General features: G+C 35.2%; 1 pseudogene; it reads left to right on the plus strand.

Moving 5' to 3' along the window:
* The first annotated feature begins 1,344 nt into the window (after nt 1–1,344).
* LOC148943855 (uncharacterized) lies at nt 1,345–22,303 on the plus strand (annotated as a pseudogene).
* The last annotated feature ends 1,405 nt before the right edge of the window (nt 22,304–23,708 follow it).

Below are 23,708 nucleotides of genomic sequence, written 5' to 3' on the forward strand. Positions count from 1 at the left end.
ACAGAGCAGAGTGGAAGAAAAAAGTTCCTAGGAATACGCAGGCTATAATGACACCTTTCAAGCTCCGAAACAACTGAGAGCTTACAGCTTAGGCTCAACTGACAGCTTAGGCTCAACTCCGTAAGCAGTAAAGAGCATTAGGAATGTGATAATGTTTTGTCTTCAAATACTTTAAAAGAAAAAGGTTCTAAAATTTAAAACTGTGTTTCTGATCAAACTGTATGTCCAGTAACATGTTTTGTATTTGGTTGAATTGCTTTATGAAAACCCTTAAAAAAGAGATGTTTTCCTATTTCTGTTGCAACGAAATTGACAAAAAGATTGTGAAAAGCCTCCATTCTTACTGGAGGTCCCAGGGACTTCTTCTGGCGCCAGCTTCTTCTAAGCCAGCTTAATCGCTTAGACTTGAGAAGATGTGTTGGTCCCGATCCTGCGCTAGTATCCGGGACAATTGCTTTTCTGAGGTCAAAACAATTTCTTAATCATTAAATTTCTGTAATGATTTAAAGAATATGAAAGTTGGAACTTGGAATGTTACGATGTTAATTAATAACTATCGTAACATTTTGATTGACGGAATCAGACGATTCAAACTGAACTTGTTAGGAGTTTCAGAATCTCATATCTCAGGGGTAGGAACCATGAAATTAGGTGACTTTAGAATTAATTTTTTCAGGCAGGAAGGATTGGATACATAGACAGGGAGTAGGTCTCATGGTGAATAAGGAAGCTGCTAAGTGTTGTTTAGGCTAAGAAAGGTTTTAATAATTGAATGATAATCACTCATTTTATGACTAAAAAGTTCAGGGTATCATTTACAGTTGTATATGCCTCTGTGAAACCGACTGACAGAGATACCAGGGACTCAGGCAAATTTTACTTACAGTTATAGGAGAAAATAGACAGTCCTAAATAGAAATATGGTATTTTTATAAGGAGATTTCCACGCCCTAGTTGGTACAAAAATGGATTGATGGTGTCCTAGCAGAGGTAAATTAGGTGTAAGAAAAGAAAACAGTAATGCAGTCTGTAAACTACAGACTGCTGCAATTTTGTAGGTATAACAATCTGGTTATAATCAATACAGCGTCTGGTCATAAAATGGGCCATAAGTTAACGTGGTATTCATGTGAAGGCAAGACAGCAAACCTTACTAATTATATTATTGTAAACCAAAGACTGGCAGGATCAATACAAGGTACTAGGGTCTATAAGAGTGTTGTTATTGATGTTAAAAGTAAAAATCCCCATCTAGTAGTGTTTGGATTTAATTTGAGGCTAAAACTTCGGACAAGTAACTACCTCCCGAGAAGTTATGATGTTGGTAGACTTAAGGATGAGAATATGAGAGAAACGTTCCAGGAACAGTTGAATACTAAACTGGAGAGTTTGAAATTTCACAATGCAAAAGATAGATGGAATACCTTTGGGACAACAATTTGTGAAGTTGCTGGTGGTGTCTCAGTTATGGAAGTTTGGACCCCATCTATGAATATTAGGTAAAAATCCTAGTGTTTATAAGAGGAGAAGAGGATTGTAAAAGAATTACCTCGGTCACAGATCATATAAATATAAGAGGACTGTAAAGAAAGCGGGGAAAGCATTAAAATATGAACTAAGGAGGTATGAAGTGGAGGCCATGGATAAAATTGCCGAGAATCCGGAAGATACAGCTAGATGGAATAATCGTAAAATATTGTACTGGCATGTTAATAAATGGAGGAGTCGTCAATCCAGACATGTCCTAGTTAAAAATAGGAACGAGATGGAAAGAAGATTAAACAGATGGGCAGAACATTTTGAAAATGTGCTAAACCGAGATAGATTTAAAGGAAAAGATATAGAGGAAAATTAAAAAGTTTGTGATACCATTCATGTGAAGGAAGATTTGTTTGTGTGAAGGATTGAAAAAATGTTAAGGCTCCATGTGCTGATGGTGGGGTAAATGAGTTTTTACTACGGTGGCTTTGAAGTTAAAAACAAGTCACTGAAAAAAGTCACTTTGCTGTATCAAAGGTCTTAACCTTGTATGGTATACCAAACAAATACATTAAAGTGATTAAAGCTATGTACAAGAATAACACTGCAGCGGCTAAGGTAAGAAATGAGGTTAGCAACTGTTTCTGAATTAAATCAGGAATTATGCAGGGTTGTGTTCTATCCATTTTTATATGGATCATTTTGATGGACTTAGTCTTAAGGAGCACAGGAAAGGCAATGAGTGAACACAGATTCAAATGGGGAGGAAAATTTTTCCTGGACTTAGATTATCGGATGATTTAAGCATCCTAGATGAAAGCGTGAGCAAAATGAATCTACTGCAAGAGTAGGAACTACTTTTATCATTGTTGGCTACTTTTATCATTTTGCTCTGGACTTTGCCATCCTTCTTTGCAATTTGTATTCTAACCCATGCTGACAGGCGTTGGTGCTTATCTTTATAATAACAGACTGTTGTAACCATATCCCTATGGTTTATTCATGTCTTATTAATTAGGTCAGTTTGCACAAAAGTTTGCTCACTACCAGAGTCAATTACCATTTTGGCCAGTTTTCCATTTAATTGTCCTTCTATTTTGTTTTATTTTGCAAACTAATCAATGTAAGGTTGCCCCTACTTAGCAGGGCTAATAAATTTGGTTGCGTGATATAAACTGAGGCGTCGGATAAGAATTGGTTCTCAGAATTCATTGACAACTGATTTTATTTATAAAATAACATAAAATGAAAAATATTCTAATTCTATATATTTTGGCTATTTCCAAACCTCTTCTAAGGTCAAATGATCTACTTGCTCAAATCCACTGATGCATACCGAAAAGAAAAAGATTAAGTTAATCCTAAGCTAACAAATGTTTCAACTTAAAAGGGTTACACTTGAACAGCTAAGTCAAGGCTTGAGTTCTGGGTTATAAAAATCCTTTAGTTCAAGCTATTTTTGAGCTAATTTTCATTAACCTAAACCAAGAGATTCTTTTATTATTTCTTGATAGGATTGTGTATTCCTTTGACCTTTATTAAGCGTTAATTTTAGCAGGGAAACTTGATTGAAAATATCTGGACATAAAGGTTTAGAAATTCTTTTCTTTTCTTTGCTTTCCTTTCTTGGTTGAGGTTTCCTTCCTTCTTTAAACCCTCAGTTATTCGAAGATTAAATTTCTGGGAAGAAATTTAATTTGGCTTATTATAACCTAAAAAAATGCTCTTTTGTCCAAATGGCTCAAGTCTCGACTAGATGGGAATATTAATGAAACTATAAGTCTCAAATCATCAATTTTTCTTATATACGTATTAAAATTATTTCCAAATGACAGAAAGCCTTTTAAAGGTTTTCTTTCTTATTTTAACCTTTATCTTCAAACTTTTATCCCCAAGGAGAATTTCAGACAAACAGTGGTAGATTATCTTTATCACAAAGTTAACACTTAATCCTTATTGGGTTTCCAAAAAAGGGCTACCCTGTTTCCGCTCCTCAACAACTACTTTGTTTTTCCTCTATTTTGTTATTCTTTCATGTCATTGGTCAGCCACCAGTTTGATGTCATCCTAATAATAGTTCTTTGTTCAAAGATTGGTTTCCACTTTCTCTATTAAAAAACCCTGTTTTTGGTCATGTGATTCAAATCGCGTAATATACTTGTCGTTGTCTCCTCGAGTTTGAAACGGCAGTCCGCTATTTGTATTTGCATTTTATGGTCCTTGTTGAGTCAAGGGTACAATTGTTCAAAATCTAGCTAATATATTAATATATTAAGAAATTTAATACTTCGTTACTGCAAAAGTCATACTTTGCTATCTTTGCAATTTATTCAGGTTATGATGAATTTCCCACATTTTTACATCAATATCCCCTTTGCTATTGGCTATATAGCCCAATTTGTTCTTTAATGGGTTACTTTTTCATCTCTATTGTGACCATTTTTGAAAAAAAAAAAGCTCTGAGGAATCACATTATACCCGATTATTAGCATTTCGAACTTGAATATCATGTATTCTGTTTTTTAGACCAGATAGCTTAGGCTATTATATTGATTTTTGGGCTTGTCCACCTTCCCCCCTTATCAACGAATTTGCATGTTTTTCTGTCTTAGCATTTAATTTTTAATCTTTCTTATTTTCTCGCATCAGTTGGATATTTTTTGTGTGCATTAGATTTATTGTAAATAATTGTTGCTGCGGCTGGGAATTTCTCTCTGCAATCATTTCCATCAAATTTTTTCTATTGTTTTTTCTTTTTGTTTCCTGGCTATTTTTCTTTCTCTCTTTCTTTTCTATCATCATCCTCTTTTTGGGTTAAGAAATAGCGCATTTGTGTGTAAGATCTACTTTATTACTTTTGTGTGACCCCTGCTGGAACTTGATTCAACACAGTTTCTGCTACTTAGCCTACTTTGATTCTCTCTGTTGTTTTTAATCCATTTTCTTAGTCCATTCTTACAGATTTCTTCATTCCGTATATGTATTATCTCTGACCAACATTATTTCTAAGGTCAGCAAACAACAATTCTTTCAAGTAACATCAAAGTACTTTCTTGAATGGTCAATTTTACTTCTGGTATTCTTGTGAAAACCTCTTCCATCTCACTTAGCTGATTGTTTTCACAAGGTAATTAGTCGTGTGATATTGTAATTTGTAAGATTTATTTCATTGTAGCTAGGCTACAACCATCCAGATATTAATTTGTAATATTTTAACTAATTCAGTCTTCTTTTATTGCACAATTTCTTATATGCCTACAGTAGGCTAAATTAACTCGCATCTCTGGAAAAAGCATTTTTTTTACTACCAGTATCCCGGGAGTGGTTCAAGTCCGTAACTGCCACCACTAGCTGCTGTGAATGTGTCCCCTCCCCTCAGACCCGTATATATTTTTACGTGAAGGCTCATGAACAATTTGGGCATTGAAAGGTGCTCTTTTAGTTATGTATTTTGTATTTTCTCTTTGGATTCTGAATTTAGTATGTGGGGGAATTATCCAGGGGGAAACACTGGCTCCTGTCACTGCCACTACTTTTGACTGTGACTAATTGCAACTGCAAGTACTTGTTATTGATTGCAACTGTGACAGAGAATACTTATAACTACAACGGGGACTAAATGCAACAGCATATAACGGCAACTTAGAGTATTTTTCAACTGCAACTACCTGTCACCATGAATAAATAGTGCTAATTGTGACTGCATCCTCAAGATCATTGGCAATTTTTTCCATCGTTTCCATTTCAAATCTTCTTGATTCACATTTTATTGCTTTCTCTACTTTCTTTAAATTCCTTTTATTTTCGTATGAACTGTCACTCAAATAGTACTTGTACAAAATTCGTCTTCTCTCTATTATACATAAAGCATTTCCACTATTTTTTCTAGCTGCATTGTTAACTTTCTTCCCTAAGACACCATCAACAACTCGAGAAAATATTTTCCTTAAGTTATTCTGTCTTCTATATTGTCACATTTTAAACTTTCCAGTTTAGAATTCAGATGTTCCTGGAAAGTTTCTTTCAAATCTTCATCTTGAAGTCAACCAATGTCGGAACTTCCTGGAAAGTAGTTACCCTTCCTAAATTTCAGTTTTAAATTAACACTGGACAATACAAGACTGTGATTTTTACTTTTAATCATAGACAGCGCGCTACCGCTGCCTGAGTAAAGGACGATGTGGCCACAATGTGTTTTTTTTCTCCGACAGACATTTCGTATCGAAGGAATTGTCGTTGAAACTTCGAAAAGGGCTCATTCGATTGGAAATTGTGGTGGCTAGTGCCCTTTTTAATAGTCGAAAGTGATTGAAGGGTAACTAGCCCCCTCCCCTAACGCCCATCATTCCTCCAAACACATCCACTCAAAATTTCGAGATAGCCATTTTGTTCAGCGTAGTTGATTTCCACATAAAAAATGTGTTTTTGAGGAGGACACTCCCCCACAACCCTCTCTGCAAGGGTTTTAAGTTATGCCCTGGGGGCATATAAGGTTTTTATATAAGGCGTTGTCGTAGAAACTTCAAAAAAGGCTCATTCGATTGGAAATTCAAAGGGCTAGTTTGCTTTTTAATAGTCAAAAGTGATTGAGGGGAAACTAGCCCCCCCCCCCCACACCCAATATTCCACCAAGCACATCCAATCAAAATTTTGAGATAGCCATTCTGTTCAGCGTAGTTGATTTCCAGATAGAAAATATGATTTTGAGAAGGACACTCCCCCACTACCCTCAGGCCAAGGGTTTTAAATTATGCCCTCGGGGCATACAAGGTTTTTATAGAAGGCGTTGTCGTAAAAACTTCAAAAAAGGCTCATTCGATTGGAAATTCAAAGAGCTAGTGGCCTTTTTAATAGTCTAAAGTTATTGGAGGGCAACTAGCCCCCCCCCCCCCCACGCCCATCATTTCCCCAAACACATCCAATCAAAATTTTGAGATAGCCATTTTGTTCAGCGTAGTTGATTTCCAGATATAAATTATGTTTTTGAGAAGGACACTCCCCCACAACCCTCGGAGCAAGGGTTTTAAGTTATGCCCTGAGGGCATGTAAGAACGATGTTGGCACAATTTACTATTTATTATTTTTTTTCTTTAGAGCTGGGCACTTCATATGGAAGTGGTCGTCGTAAAAACTTCAAAAGGGGCTCATTCGATTGGAAATTGAGAGTTCTAGTGCCCTTTTCAATAGTCGAAAGTGATTGGAGGGCAACTGGCCCCGACCCCCACGTCCATCATTTTCCAGAACACATCTAATCAAAATTTTGAGATAGCCATTTTGTTCAGTGTAGTTGGTTTCGAGATAAAAAATATGTTTTGAGGAGTATACTCCCCCACAGCCCTCAGGACAAGGGTTGTAAGTTAAGCTCTTGGGGCATATAAGGGTTGTATAGAAGGCGTTGTCGTAAAAACTTCAAAAAATGCTCATTCGATTGGAAATTCCAAGGGCTAGTGCCCTTTTTAATAGTCAAAGTGATTGGAGGGCAACTAGCCCCCCCCACACCCATCATTTCCCCAAACACATCCAATAAAAATTTTGAGATAGCCATTTTGTTCAGCGTAGTTGATTTCCAGATAGAAAATATGTTTTTGAGGAGGACACTCCCCCAAAATCCTCGGGGCAAGAATTTTAAGTTATGCCCTGAGGGCATATAAGAACAATGTTGGTACAATATACTATGTATTATTTTTTTTTCCTTTAGAGCAGAGCACTTCATATGGAAGGGGTTGTCGTAGAAACTTCAAAAGGGGCTCATTCGATTGGAAATTGAGAGTTCTAATGCCCTTTCTAATAGTTGAAAGTGATTGGAGGTCAACAAGCCCCCCACTCCCATAATTCCCCCAAACACATCCAATCAAAATTATGAGATAGCCATTTTGTTCAGTGTAATTGATTTCCAGATAGAAAATATGTTTTTAAAACATATTTAAAACACTATTGAAAAGGCTAGTGCCTTTTTTAATAGTGGAAAGGGATTGGATAGTGACTAACACCCCTCTCACGCCCACCATTTTCCCAAACACATCGAATAAAAATTTTGAGATATCAATTTTGTTCAACGTAGTTGAAAGTTCTGGAAATTAGGTCTTTTAGGATGATAAACCCCTCAGAGCCCTCAGTGCAAGGGTTGTAAGTTTTGCCCTGGGGGCATATAAGGTTTATACAGAAAGTTGTTGTATATGATTTATAGAATAGATTTTAGTCTTCCTCAAATCCAATTTGTATTTACAAGATATTCTACCTATTCATGAGGTAGAAACTTTGCGAGTCACTGGCTGGACGCTGGTCTTCTTCATTATTCATCAAGAGAAGTAGAAATCAGGTAAAAACGAAATGGCTGTGGAATTTCAGAATCCTTGCAGAATAGTTGAAATATCTAAGAGCTTTGTTTTTCTAACAAAATTAATAATCAAAATTAGTATTATTTTTATTCCTCAAAAATTGCTGTATACAAAACTTCGAATACCGTATCACAAAATTAATAATTTATCTCTGAATATTAGTGTGTCAAAAAGAAACTACTTCAGGCAAACTTCAGAAGTATATTATAACTGCGGGATGTGGCTAAAGTTATCGTGAATGAAAATCAACTTATCCACTCTGTGTGGACTGAGGCCATTTCTTTTCTAAGTCACTATCATAGTCACTATCAGGCCTAACACCAAAAATAGTCTTTTTGCGGTAACACTAGTCGTAGGAATAGACGAGGTCGAGGCCGAAGGCCTCGACTGAGTCCGTAAAATTTTGAATTGAAGTTATTAAGTATTTTGGGCAATAGGTTGCATCAAGACTGGGCTGGGTAATTGTAGACAATAACATGCTGGCAAGTGCGGCGACGAAGGAAATTTCATCGCGATTGTGTCTTTGGAACAGAAGAACATTGCCGTCGCCGTCGTCTTCCGTTTCTTCCTATGTCTTTAAAAGGATGAAGTATACTGCGACTTGATTCCTGATTGGTTCCAGCTCTTCCCGATTCGCTTCTCTTTTTTAGAAAACCTCCTTGTTCTCTTTATCAGCCTTCTTTTTTTTGACAATGTTTCTTCAACCTAGAAAAATGTCAAAGAGCATCATTTTGTCACACGACCTTTTTTCCGCACCTCCCAGGAGGTAGAGGTCAATGCGCCTTTTTTTTATAGAGGTATCGCCAATAGCCACTAATCCTCTGTTTAATTTTCATGAAAAACAATTATTAAAAATTTCAAAAATTGTTTTTAATGAAAACTAAATAAAACAAGTTCTTACTAAGCCAAATTTAATGAATGAATATTTTTTTATAAATATTTAGTATGGTCCACTAAGCTTCCTTTAGAGCCCGTGGTTTATATTTATAAAATTCACATATATTGTGTATTAAAAAAAAAACCTTTTCCATACCATCCAAGAGGTAGAGATCTAGGTACGTTTTTTTTAGGGGTTTCGCCAGTTTCTTTTACTCGTTAAGATTAGTCAATTATTACTTGTAAATAGTGCAAGCAAGTGAAAAACTAGTAGCCAACTTAATAGTTGTCTACTATAGCCACTAATCCTCTTTTTGATTTTTATTAGTCATATTTACTCAAATTTAATATATATACATATTGAAAAAGTATTGAGTATAAAAAAAAATTAAACAAAAAAAGAGCAAAAATAAAATAAAATAATCTACCAAGCGTGAAACTACCACAAATCAGCATCGATAAATAAATAAAACCCAAAAGATCGATGTGGGCATAATGTATTATTTTTTGTTGTTGTTGTTTAGACCAGGGCATTTTGTATCGAAGGAGTTGTCGTGGGAACTTCGAAAAGGGCTTATTTGATTGAAAATAGAAAGGGCTGATGCCCTTTTTGATAGTCGAAAGTGATTGGAGGGCAACTAGTCCCCCTGCCACTTCCACCCTCCTATTTGCCCATTATGTTTAAAAACTAAATGTTGCCTTAAGATTAAATCAAAATGCGCTGTGATAATGCTAATTCCCGATAAGGCATCTCAGCAGTATCCCAAGAACGACTGAGGGTATTAGGTTCAAACTTTCAGGGCTACTTCTGCTCTTAAAATTTTTCCAAATCAAAATAGCGTAAGTGTATCCAAGCTATCAAAGAAAGTAAACAGATTTTTTTGCGAATGGTATCAAGTTTTCCAATTCAGGTCAACTAGAGGAGGTATGAAACTAAGTTAAACACTACTATTTGTGTCCAGATTTTTAAAAGGCTGTATGTTGTAAAAAATTGCTGAAAATTTTTCTCCAGCATGCAAATAGCAGGCCAAAGTATAAAGTTTTAAAAAACAATAAGAATTTAAGTACCATTTTATTTTTCCCTGAAAACACCAAGTCATTGTAAAACGAGAAGAAATTAATTAAACAAACTTTTTTACAAAATAATTTTTTCAAAGAAAAGTAAAGAACTCCATTAAACAAAAAAAGAGCAAAAATTTAATAAAACAATCTACCAAACGTGAAACTACCACAAATCAGCATCGATAAATATATTAAACCCAAAACGAACAGAAATTACAATACATAACCGAGTCAAACTCAAAACGAGCAGAAGTTAACATAAGTTGGGCGCAAAACCCTTATGCCTTCCCAAGGTCAGGACAAAATTCGCACTTTACTGAAAAAATACAAATGAATGTGCATTGTCAGTTTAATTTACATATACTTATATTTAGTAATCAAAATGTTAATATTATTTGATTTTTTAAAGTTATAAAAGTAAAAACATTTATATTTTTTCACTAAAGTTCAAATTTTGTTCTGGCCTTGGAAAGGCATAGGGGCTTCGGCCCAACTTATGTTAATTTCTGTTCGTTTTGAGTTTGAGTTACTTCCCACTTTTATCAGTATAGCACAACGGTAAGAGCACATCCCAAGGCTGTATTAACTTAGGTTGTAATCTTGGATGAGACATTATATTTTTTTTTAATTTGAAAATTAAAAATTTGAAAATATTAAATATAAGTGAAATTCGTGGCAAAAAATCGATTCGTTTTTGCATAATTTGATCTTTTTTATTTGTTTTCCTCAATTCATCGACTTTTTCCGTTTTTAAATTTAAAACCTAAATAGATTTGGTGTTTATGTTATGTAAAACCCAACACTTTTTGTGCCCCTCATGTTCGCTTATATTTATATATTCTTGATAAAAAAAAAATAATTCTCTACTTTTTGGTTCATTTTGAAAATGAGTTTAATTTTTTTTTTATTGTTTGACCTCCTCCCCTAAAAATTTTTTATACGTGCCTGGACTTGTGAGACCCATCAAAACAGCTTTAGGGTAACATTCTTGGGGCTGAATCGTGTAAACTCTTCTTTTATTTCTTACTTTCTTTTGGTTGGGAGACACGATTCAAATTACAAACGGAAAAATGCATATTATGCAAAATAACTGTTGTTTCGTGTAGGAGCTAAAGACAACGATTGAAATAGTTTTTGTCCGATAAAATAAAAACAAAAAAAAAACTCTGTAACTCAGAATTGCTTCGATCCTTACGTTAGAGCGATGCAAATTTAAAACAGGAGGAGGTGAGACTGAGACCGATCAAATCTAAAATATTAAACGGAAAGGGAGCGATTAAAATTGTTTTTTGGGTCTTTTTAAGAAGCTGGATTTATTAAGATCGTTTTTTTTGAAATTTAACAATAAATAAATTAAATAAAAAATCTAGTTGGTTTTCTTCTTTTCTTCCAAACTCTAAGGTGTCCTGTGTTTATTGATTTGAATTTTATTTTTGACTTATTTCTAATAAAATATTTTTTTAAAACACAAAAAAATGTAATAAAAAAACAACACCCCCCCCATACCCAACAGATTTGTCTGGGGTGAAAACCCCGCCTCGGGTGGGGCGCCGTTCTTGCTGTGGTGCCTTTAAAAGGGAAGCAGGACTTAAAGATGAATAAATAGGAATTTCCTGAAGGTAACGAAGCAGGAATTTTTACTATTGTATACTTTTTAGGCACCTTTCAAAAGTTGGAGGGAGGTTTTTTAATGAGTTTACGTAAAAATATATTTTCCAAATTATACAGGCATAAAATGTCCCCTCCCCCCTTTAAGTACCGCTCTTGATAGCGAAATTAAGGCACCCTGCCTTGAAAAGAGACTTTCCTATCAAATGTTACAAAAAAGGTTACGTTTGTAAGAGTTGGACGTTACGAAATTTTTTGGTCTGGTCGCAACCCTGCTGAAAAGAACTGAGCACATTACTCAAATTGTTAAAATCTCAAGTTATAATTCAATTAAAGTTATTTATTGCTTGGTTTATGAAAAAAAATAGCCCCGGTTACTTCTGCTTTTGACAGTGCATGCTAGCCTAAGTCAATAAAGGTAAGGTAACCAAATTCAGTGATAGGTTAGATATATTTTTAGAATGAGTAGGGTAGGCTATCCTGAATATTAATATAACATTCATTTAGACTACAAATTTTAGTAAAATTCTACTGGTAAATATTAACCAAATCATATTATTGAGTTAGAACCAAAGTGAATTTAGGCTACCACTAGATGCCCTTTTTTATGCTCTTTACAAATATAGGCTAATAATCATTTTTGTCAGAAATGAATTTTAGCCCCCACTCCTTTATATACCAATTCAGGGTATATATTTGTACATTAGGGGGGTGGGGTGATTTTGTTTCTGATGTATATGAGAGGTAAGTTGAAACTTTCCCCCCACTCCACTAATGTGCAAATATATAGGCCTACCCTGAATTGGTATATATAGGGGTGTGGGCTAAAATTCATTTCCAACAAAAATGATTATGATATTTGTAAAGAGGATAAAAAAAAGGCATTGAATGGTATATTCACTTTAGTTGTAACTCAATAGGCCTAATATGATTTGGTAAATATTTACCATTCTACTTTAGCTACTTTTGGCCATTTTGGAAAGGGGTTAGGTTAGGAAAATGAAACTTTCAGGGGTGGGTCTACAGGCTAAAGTATGGGTCAATATCTACCAAATCATATTATTGAGTTAGGAATAAAGTGAATACACCATTTGATGCCTTTTTTTATGCTGATTACAAATATAAATATAATAAGCATTTCTATCAGAAATGAATTTCAGCCCCCCCCCTATATAGGCCATACCTAACCTAACCCTGAATGGGCATATATAGGGGGGGGGCTGAAATTCATTTCCGATAGAAATGCTTATTATAGGCTATTCGTAATCAGCATTAAAAAAGGCGGTCAATATATACCAAATCATATTATTGAGTTTCAAATAAAGTTAATACACTATTCGATGCCTTTTTTAGGCTGATTACAAACTTAATAAGCATTTATATCGGAAATAAATTTCAGCCCCCCCTCCTATAGAGACTATACCTAACATAACCCTTAATGGACATCTATAGGGGGGGGGCTGAAATTCATTTCCAATAGAAATGATTATTATATTTATAATCAGCATAAAAAAAAGGTATCAAATGGTGTATTCACTTCAGTCCTAACTCAATGATATGATTTGGTATATATTGACCAAAAAGGCATTGAATGGTGTGTTCACTTTAGTCCTAACTCAATAATATGATTTGGTAGATATTGACCAAAGTATGTACCAGGAAGGTATTTTGAAGTACCTACCTACACTCCTTCTCCCTCTAGAGGGTCCTGAAATTTGCCTACATGAAAGGTCTATACCCATTGAAATTTTGACAAAACAACATTTTACCTTAATTATTGGTTATCAGTTGTTTTTTTCTGGCTTTAGCTCTGAATATGCAATTTCAGTTATTTGAGTAGAATTTTAAGCCATATTAACGTTTTATTTTAAGAATTTAGGAAATGTATTTGCAGATCTTTAAAACCTAATAAGTTGGGATAGAGCAAAGTTGTGAAGTTGAAAACACTTTTCTTGTATTTCATTTAAGCAGAAGATCTATTTTGCATGGATTCACTTTTGTAACACACATATTTTTAAAGGTCATCAAAGGTCAGGACCCTCTAGAGGGAGAAGGAGTGGAGGTAGGTACTTCAAAATACATTCCTGGGAAATACTTTAGCCTTTAGACCTATCCCTGAGTGTTTCATTTTCCTAACCTAACCCCTTTCCAAGATAGTCAAAAGTAGCTAAAGTAGAATTTTACCAAATTTACCCCCCATCTCCTTACTACCTTAAATACCTTAAATTGCATCTTCTAGCTAGTAAGGTAGAAGAACCTGTAGACCTTATATGTTTGACCTTAAGGTCAAACATATTGGCTACCCTGAATCATGTACAGGTTATGTAATGAATTTCCTATTTTCCAAATTTACCATTCAACCAGTTTGAAGAAAAGAGGGTAAAATTCTAGTTTTGCTACTGTTTGCCATCTTGGAAATGGGTTAGGTTAGGAAAATAAAAGTCAGGGATGGGTCCAGAGACTAATGTAGGTCCTTGGAAAGTATTTTGAAGTACCTACTTTCACTCCTTCTAGAAGGCAGTGACCTTTGACAAAAAGTCTTTTCAATCCTTTGAGGAAAGAATCAAACAATCTTTGTGTTATAAAGATGAAACTTTGCAACACAGATCTTCTGCTTAAAGGAAGTACAAAAAAACTGTTCTCAGCTTCACAACATCCATTTTCTAAATTTACAAAAAACCCATTGATATGGCTTAAAATTCTACTCAAATAACAAGAATTGTATTTTATGAACTAAAACCAGGGAAAAAGAAACTAATAACTGAAAATTAAGGTAAAATATTGTTTTGTCAAAATTTCAATAGGTGTAGACCTGTCTAGGCAAGTTTCTAAGACATAGAAGAGACAAGTTTTCTAAGACTTAAAAGACTTAGATTGCTCTTAGCTGCAATTTAAGATACAAGAGTTGCCATGAAAACTTGGCAATATCTTCCCAGAGAATATTATTTGGCTCTCGATTTATTTCTGAAAGTTTTATTTTCCTAACCTAACCCCATTTAAAGATAGCCTAGAAAAAACAGCTGAAATAGAATTTTACCAAACTTTGGGCAGATTGTATTACTGACCTACAAAGAAGGTGAGCATACAACTTGATCCCTTTTTTATGTTCTTTCTGAATTTAGTAATCACTTTTCTCAGACATTCAATCTTAAGCCTTCAATTATAGACTTTAAAGCCTTCAATTATAGACCTACTTGAATTCAGCATAAAATTCTGATCCTCAAGATATGTCTCTCAGTTTTCAGTCAATTTAGCATTTGTAAGTCTTAAAACTACTTTAAAAAAATAGCCTACTGAAATTCATTTTATCAACATTTGTATCTAGAACTTTCAAATCAAGTTTATAGTCTAAATGTAGGAGAGTTTTTCCTTCCTATTTGATACCACAGTTCCCCATAGACTTTGCCATGTTCCTTATGATAAATCCAAATAATCCATAAAAACAGGGAAAGGACAAAACCATGCTTAACTCCTGACCACACACTGAACAAATGACTAAACTAAATTCCTCCTTTACCCTCAACATTATTGTTCTTGCAAATAACATTTGTCATTTTAATGTACTCTTCCTTTCTGTTTTATTAAAACTTGGCTGAGCTCTGGCCAATATTTTTTTTTCACTCATTTTGTGGATGTTAAATCTTCACTAATCAATATCCTTCTCACTATACTGAAATAGCCTGCTAACATATATTATTGCTTAAGGCACCCAAATTAATGTTAATAGCATAGGAGATGAAATCTTCTATAGGAATTAAATAAAAAAAAGTTTTATCAATTGAAGGTAAAGAGTAATTTTATAACTAGAAATTGATACAAATTATTCTGTATATAATTAGCAGGGGTCCTGAAATTATCTTGGATATGATGCTGAGTGTCTCCTGTACTGGCCTTGGGATAATTGCTTTTGCTCAGGCCATAGGTAATAATTTCAATGATTTCAAGAATATGAAAACTTTAAGTTGAAATGTTTAAAAATGACTATTCTGTCAATATTTTGACTGACAAATTCAGACATTTTACACTGGACTTATTAGGAGTTTCAGAAGCTTATCTGAGTATTAAAAATGTGAAATTAGGTGATATAGATTTTTGTTTTACTCAGGCAGGAAGAATGATGTGCATAGGCAGGCAGCAAAAACTATCTGAGTAAAAGAAACTGTCAAGTCTTTTTAAGACTTGGAAGGTATTAATAATAGGATTCTAATTGCTCATTTTATGATAAAAAGTGTACCAGTCATAGTTGCATATCCCCCTGTAGAAACAACTAATGAAGATAATAGTGAGTCAGATAAATTCCAGGCCTACTCACAGCTACAGGAATAACTAGACAGGGTTCCAGCAAGAAATATGGTAGGCTATTTTTATTTGTTGATTTTAATGCCCATGGTTAGTAGAAATAGCAATGAATGGTATCCTTGCCAAGTTAAATTTCATAGGAGAAAAGATAATAGTAAAGGTTACAGACAGCTGCATTTTTTAAGCATAACAATCTATTTAAGTGATTATGGACTTGCACCACCAAATTTGTTACTCTATTGCCTATTAGTGATCATAATAATGATTTCTTGTCTGATGTTTGCTTTTCTTTTGTTTCTTGGGCAATAACTTGGCAACCTTGCTGCCAACCAGTAATAACTTCCTGTTTCTTCTTTGTTTTTTCATAGTGCTGTATCCAACAATATTATCAGTTCTTTGGTTCTTGCTTAATCTAGTCCTGCATCCCCTCAGATTCCTACCTCACAACAAATGAAGTTTTTTAGCTTTATTGTTGATAGTCTTCCTAACAAACCTTCTGAACTTTCCCTTTATATGATAACAGTAGATATGTAGTTGCAGCAATTCCAAAAGTTTCACCAAAAAACTCCTTGTCAGTCTTATCACCTGATGAAATCAAAATCAATGGTTACCAACTCTTTTCTAACCTGAATTCCCCACTTTGCCACAGAGGAGTGTGCTTATATATAAGAGATAGACTAAAGGTTAGTCTCATTCATTTTAATTCTCTGACTAAAGATGGAATTGAGTATGCTTGGATAAAAATACATAATAAAAAAAAACTCAATTGTTGTGGGGGTTGAATACAGAAGCCCCACTGCTACCTGTATTTTGAACTCCAAATCTAATTCGGCTGCTATTTTATCATGTGTGATGTCCAATTTTGCAGATTATTATCTTGTCCTTCTTGGGGATTCCTTCCTCAAATCCAATAGATTGATGGATCTTGTTTTGTACTAGAAATTCTCCTTTTTTGTCTGCCCTCTCTGATAATACCCTTGGTCAAACTCTTGATCTTGTTATTCTCAGCAATCCAGGCCTTCTTATTAAGAATGTAATAACCACACCTGTTGGCAGTAGCAACCATATTTCAATTATTTTTTAGTTATGTTTGCAATGAAACAACTTTCTTCTAAGCAGCAAAAATATGTCAACTACACAGTAGTCTCCAAAAGACTTGCCAATGTTAATTGAAAAGAACTTAATACTGATGATATTGATGAGGGTTGGTCTAATGTGAAAATTTTGCATGCTGAAAAGTGTTGCACTAGAATTTTTTGGGCAAAACAGGCCAAACGTTTATTGTTTCTAACTACCAAAATAAGTAAAGCAATCAACAGAAAACACCAAGCATGGAATTGTTATAGGAAAAAAACCTCAGAAAATTATGGAGTCTTCAAAACTTTTCATAATCAGACAACAAACCAAATAAAGGAGTTGAAGAGAAGGTTCGAGGAAAAACTGGCTGAGGATGTTAAGGATAATCGTCAATCTTTTTTGGTGTTATGCCACTCAAAAATGATGCAGCCAATGCACAGTCACAGATATCCTGCACAATAGTCAACGGGTTGCTGATCCTGAGCTGTAAGTTGAAATTTTGAACCAGCAATTCTCATGTTTTTTCCTCCAATTCCAGCATCTCCAGGATTGGAGTGCAGGTTTAAAACCCAACGCTTTTTAGAGCGACGCCGAAAGTATTCACGACCCCCCCCTCCTCTTGTTTATGTTCCATTAGACTTTCAGTATTATCCCCCTGCATTCCTCATACAGAGCACTATTCCACAGGAATCCATACCTCGAAACAATCCTCCGTCCCAAGTCCTTATGCGTGCCCAGTCAGTCCAACCCCCCAAACCACTTCACTCAAATTGCACCATCCCCAAACCCCCTCTCACTCATATTCCTCCCAAAAATCCACGTCCTTTCGACTCCTTTCGTCTCCGTGCGTCCAAGAAGTTACCAGCCGGTTCTGGACTCCACCCGTTATTTGCCGAAACAAACCCAACCCCTCCCCTCTCAGAGACCCCCCACCGTACTTCCCTCCCTCAGCATCATCTTGCCCCCGACCCCCCCCTTTAAAGAACACTCCCAACTTGACTTATTCCCAGGTCACCATGAAACCTTTCTCCCTTCCCTTGCACTTTATCCCCCTGGCTACCCTACCAGTATGACTCTGGTTTAAAAGTAAGCAGGCAGAATGATCCTCTTTTAACACCTCCATGCAGAGTTTCTAAAACTTCAAATAGTTACCGCTGTTTAGAGTCTCCGCTAGTACATGCTCAATTAAATGCAATTGTATTTGAAAGAGATGGATTTGATCCGCCTGTCCCTTGTTCTCGCAATCCAAGTTTAGCCCCCGTCAAGAATTCCGCTAGAACCCCTGACCGCATCTGTGATATAAAAAAAGTAAAGTGTAAAAACGGTACCTTCACAAGTCGTTTTCGATTCTCCAAACTTTCGTTGAGCAACGCTAAAAGCCTTAACTTTGAAAAACTCAATGAATTAGACACCCTTTCTAAAATATATAGATTAGATGTAATCGCTACTACTGAAGTTCAAGCTCAAAATTTGCACGTGTTAAAGATTAACAATTTTTATCAATTTATGAAACTCAGACCAGGAAACCACCCTCTGGGTAAGAAAGGTGGCGGAATTCTGTTCCTTATCCGTAATGATCTATATCCAAGTGAAATCCCAATTCCGTGTCTTAATCCCTTTGATGAAGTTATGTGGGTATGTGTTCGACCTAAAGTCTTGCCGCGTCCTTTTAATTTAATTGTCCTTCGTTGTTTTTATTACTCCCCTAATCAGAGATCCACTGACAAAATAAATTTTATCGGAAAATTACATACAAGTGCTGACTTTGTACTATCAAAATACACGAATGCAGGAATTTTCCTGATGGGTGGCGCAAACGATTTAAGACTTGATTCTACATGTAACGCTTTTAATTTAAAACAGGTTGTTAATGTCCCTATTATAAAATGCAATACCACTCTTGATTTAATTAGCACTAATCTTTACATGTTTTACAAACCCTCGTCCATTCTGCCCCCTCTAGGGGTAGTTACCACTTTAGCTTTTTATTATCACCGCCAGCTAAAGTTAAACAGTTGGTTTATATTAATGAACCGCTTATAGACCACTCACTGACTCAGGACTTTTCAATTTTTGCTCCTGGATTACTACTTAAAATTGGTCCTCTGTGTATCACACAACTGACGTTGACTACAATGCTTTGTCCCTTCAAAATATATTGAGGAGTAATTATGAATTCCACTTCCCTGGGAAAAAAATTAAAACGTGTTCTACAGATACGTCTTACGTTATTGAGTCTTTTAAAAAACTTATAAGAAAAAAAATCCATTTTTTCAAAGCAGATCGCATTACTGAGGCTAATAGTCTAAGGAGGTTCCTAAAGAAAAAATTGAGAAAAGCAGCTTCTAATTACTGTAATAATAAAGTCAAAGATCTATATTCTAACAAGCCCAAGCAATGGTATAGAAAAATTAAAGAAATATGCGGAAAAAGTTCTTCCGAAATTGATTTTCATCTCCCTGAACCCCCTAATAAGACTGCCAACGATCTGAACTTGTACCTTGCTTCCATCGTGCAAAGTCTCCCACCTTTCACTGGCTCAAGTGCAACTATTCCTCCCAATACTTCCTTCCCCTTTATTTCTCCCTCTGATGTTATAAATAAAATTCTTAAGCTAAGAAAATCAAGTATTTGTCCCTTCGACATCCCAGTTGACTTAATTAAAGCCTTTTCGGACAAAATTGCTGAGACTTTATCAAATATTTTCAACCACATCACAAAATTTTGTAAATTCCCAAGTTGCTGGAAACAAGGTTTTATAACACCTGTCCCTAAATAATGCGCCAGTCTGACTTTCGCCAACATTCGCCCCATTACGCTCACTTCTGTTTTTTCCAAACTTTATGAAGGTTTCCTCTGTGACTAGCTTAAGGATAAAATTTGTCTGGGTATTGACACCCGGCAGTTTGGTAACTTAAAGAAAACTTCCACCACCCATTACCTTGTGCACTTAATACACATCATCATAAGTAACCTTGATAAACCCAATGGCTGGCTGAACCTTGTCTTAGTTGATTTCCAAAAAGTTTTCGACCTGGTTGACCGCACCACCATAATTTGTTCGCTCCTGGTTAGCTTTAAACTTGATCCTCTGTAAGTAAATATTGTTATATCATTTCTTTCAAATAGTTCCCAAGTTGTTAAATACAAAAATATTTTCTCTAACCCCCTCCCTATACATTGTGGAATTCTTCAAGGAACCTTATTGGGACCACTTTTATTCCTAGTCATGATTAATGATATTGGTAAGGACTTCCCCCTTAGGTGGAAATAGGTGGATGACTTGACGATTCTCAAAGTATGTCACAGGAATATTAAAAGTGACCCCCTTGAAATTCTATCCCACATTTCGGATGAAGCTAAGAACCTAAATATGAAAGTAAATTCCACTAAATCAAATATAATTACGATAAATTTCTTGAAATCTATTCCCACCTTCCTTGACCCTATACCCCCAGATATTTCTGTGTCTTCCTTTAAATTACTTGGGGTTACAATTTCCTCTAATTGAAAGTGGGATATCCACTTGAAAGATATTGCCGGTAGAGTTAATGCGTCTATGTCTCTCCTTAAGCTCTTGAATAAATTTAACATCCCCCCATCCCATTCTTTAAGGATTTATACTTCCTCTGTCCGCCCGCATCTTGAATATGTTTGTCCAGTATGGCATCCTGGCATCTCCCGTGATGAATCAGATAAAATTGAATCTATTCAAAAAAGAGCCCCAAGAATAATTTCTAAAGAAACTTTGGTACCATATTCACTCCTTCTAAAAAAGGCCAAGCTGGAAACTCTTGAGCACAGGAGAGGAACGCTGTGCCTCCATTTTGCGAAAAATGCAATAATAAACCCTTGCACGGAAAACATTTTCCCCAAAAGACACTCCCGATCCAGACACCGCCTGCCACGTACTGTATCTGAACCCATCCCTATCTTGTCCCCTATCCGTTGTTTAACCTCCAGATATGAAAAAACCTTTGTCCCCTTCATTACTGATCAAATAAACCACTAGTTTTTTGTTTTTTTTTTACTGGTGATACCCATGCTGGTGTCCATTTGGCTATTCCGGTCCCTTTCCTTTTTTTATACTCTCTTTTAAACTTTTTTACATTATTTTTATCTCAATTTTTTTTTTTGGTTTTGTTTTAATTAGTGCCTCTTTAAACTTCTTACATTTGACATTTTTTTTTATACTAATGAATGGCTTTGCTTTACTGATATTGTTGTTTTTGGCATAGTTTAGCCAGTTTTTTAGTTGTTGTGCTATTTATGTCTTTTTTTATTATATGACCCCGAAATGCGAATTCGGCCCTTCGGGGCTTGTGATAGCCATTTTTTGAAATAAATATCTTATCTTATCTCATTGTTTTTCCCCAACGTTTTTTATATGATCTATCACATAAGATGGAACAAATTCTGATTACTGATACAATAGTTTGAAAAGGAGCTTTTGTCCCTCAAATTGAATAAATCTGCTGGTCCAGAGAGCATTCACCCTTGTATTCTTCATGAATGTTGCACAGTCTTATGCTAACCTCATTCCCTGCTTTTCAAGTTATCATTAATTTTTCCCAGACTACCTCTGGATTGAAAAACTACCCTTATCATTCCAATATTTAAGAAAGGTAGAGAAGACCTTGCTGGAAATTATTAACCTATTAGCATGACATCAGCTGTTGTTAAGGTTCTTGAAAGAATAATTAATTCTGCAGTTATTAGAGATCTTGAAGAAAATGATCTCTTGCACAGCTCACAACATGGCTCTTGTTCTGAAAGATCTGATGATGCCAATCTCCTTGAATCATGACCACATTACACAGTTACTTGATACAGGAGTGCCTGTACACATGACTCTGCTTGACTTTTCTAAAGCTTTTGACAAAGTTGGTCATAAGTGACTTGCAATTAAAGTATGTCCAGTCAAGTTTAGAGAGAAATATCTGCTCTAGATCCTTGATTTTCCTTATTTGCAATCCCAGTGTGTTCAGTTATTTGATGATTCTGGTAACCATATTCTTTCTTCCTCTACACATATTTTGAGTGGAGTTCCTCAGGGAAATGTTTTGGGTCCTACAATATTTAATATCTTCATCAACAATACTCCTTCCTTTATCATCAGTAAATCATCTCCCCATGCTGATGACCTGAAGCTTTTTGGACCAGCCTTGTCCTATGTAGATCATGTCCTTCTAAAAAATAATCTTGGACTGCTTGGTCAATCGGCTGAGGCCTGGCTTTTTGAATTTAATGTCGCCAAGCGCCATATCATTCACTTTGGCAAAATAAATCCTTGTTGTTCTTATTTGTTCTTAGGCTACCCACTCTCCTCTGTAAATAATGAGCAAGATCTTGGTGTTACTATTGACAGTGAAATAAAATTCAGCACTCATGCTAAGAAGTCTGCTGCTGGTGCTAGTTCAACTATGGGACTGATTAAACATATTATTTCTACTCATTCTCCTAAAGTCATCAGTCTTCTATATAAGGGACTTGTGTGTCCCAAGGTTGAAGTTGGAATTTGTATAGCCTCCTCTTATTTTAAAAGAAGACATAAAAGCTCTTGAAGATGTAGAGACTTGCCACCAAATTGGTATCTTGCATGCAGGAGCTTTCTTAACCGACTAGACTATCAAAGCTGAATATCCCTGCACATCCTTACATCAGAAATAGAGATGATGCTATTCTTGCTTATATGTTAATGAGGGCTAATACTCTCCCAGCATTATTCCCTACAGTTGGTCCTCATTCAAGAACTAGAGGTCATCACCTGAAACTTGTCACCTGAAAGAATCGAGTGCAGACCATATCCAGAGTCCGCACTCAATTCTTTTCCTCAGAAATTGTCAACAGTTGGAACAAACTATCTAAAAAAAACAGTTACTGCTGAATCCATTGATGTTTCAAACAGTTTGTGACAAGGAGTTTGACTCTCTCTTACAACTCTATTTAAAAAAAAAAACTTTAGTGTAAAGAGCAAGGCGTTGAGGAGGGAACAGCCCCTTTCATATTTGGAATAATTTCTGTTCATTTTAGGTTTTGATGTCACTCCTTACTTTCAGTTAAAAAAACTTGTTTTTTTTATTTAATTCTAACAAAGGCTGGATGCTGAGTGGTCCTTCAGAGAGTGTAACTCAACTGGGATGATACTGATCATCCAACTGCACCTGGTCACCAAAGAACTTTGAAAAAATTTCAAGTCATCATTATGGAGCTCTACAAGGAGAAATTCTTAGATTGCTCCAAGTTGCAATTTAAGGTAGTTATATAATGAAGTTTTTGTTATAAAATGGCTCCTAAATCAACATGCTTTTCACATGATAGTAAGAAGGCTAACCTTATTGACTCTGCTATTGTAAACTGAAGACCAGCTGGATTCAAACAAAATACTATGGTATATAGGAGTGCTTTTATTGATGTTAAAAGTAAAAATCACCATCTAGTATTGTCTGATGTTAATTTAAAGCTGAAATTTAGGAAGTTTAACCTTTTTTCATGAAGTTTAAACATTGTTTGACTCCAAAATGAAAATTTGAAAAAAAAATTCTTGGAACAGTTGGAAACTAAACTGGAGAGGTTAAAATCTGGAAATATAGAAGATGGATACTTTAGAAAAATATTTGCTGAAGTTGCTGGTGTTGTCTTAGGGAAGAGAGTTCAAAATGCAGCTAGGAAAATTTGTGGAAATGCTTTATGTATAATAGAGAGAAGGGTTTTGTGCAAGCATTATTTGAGTGATAGATCATATGAAAATAAAAGCAATGTAAAGAAAGTAGGGAAAGCAAAATAATGGGAATAAAGAAGGTGTGAACTTGAGGCCATGGAAAAGAATACCAAAGATATTGAGTAATGCAGTCAAAATTAGTAGTATTTAGTCATGGTCATAAGTAGTTGCAGTTGCAAATAGTCTAAGTTGCAGTTATTTGCCGTTGCAAGTAGTCCCAGTTGTAGTAACTAGTGTTCTCTGACACA

Source organism: Artemia sp. Qi Xiang Cuo, chromosome 15 (assembly GCF_049724085.1).
Source record: "Artemia sp. Qi Xiang Cuo chromosome 15, ASM4972408v1, whole genome shotgun sequence".
Lineage (NCBI taxonomy): Eukaryota > Metazoa > Arthropoda > Branchiopoda > Anostraca > Artemiidae > Artemia > Artemia sp. Qi Xiang Cuo.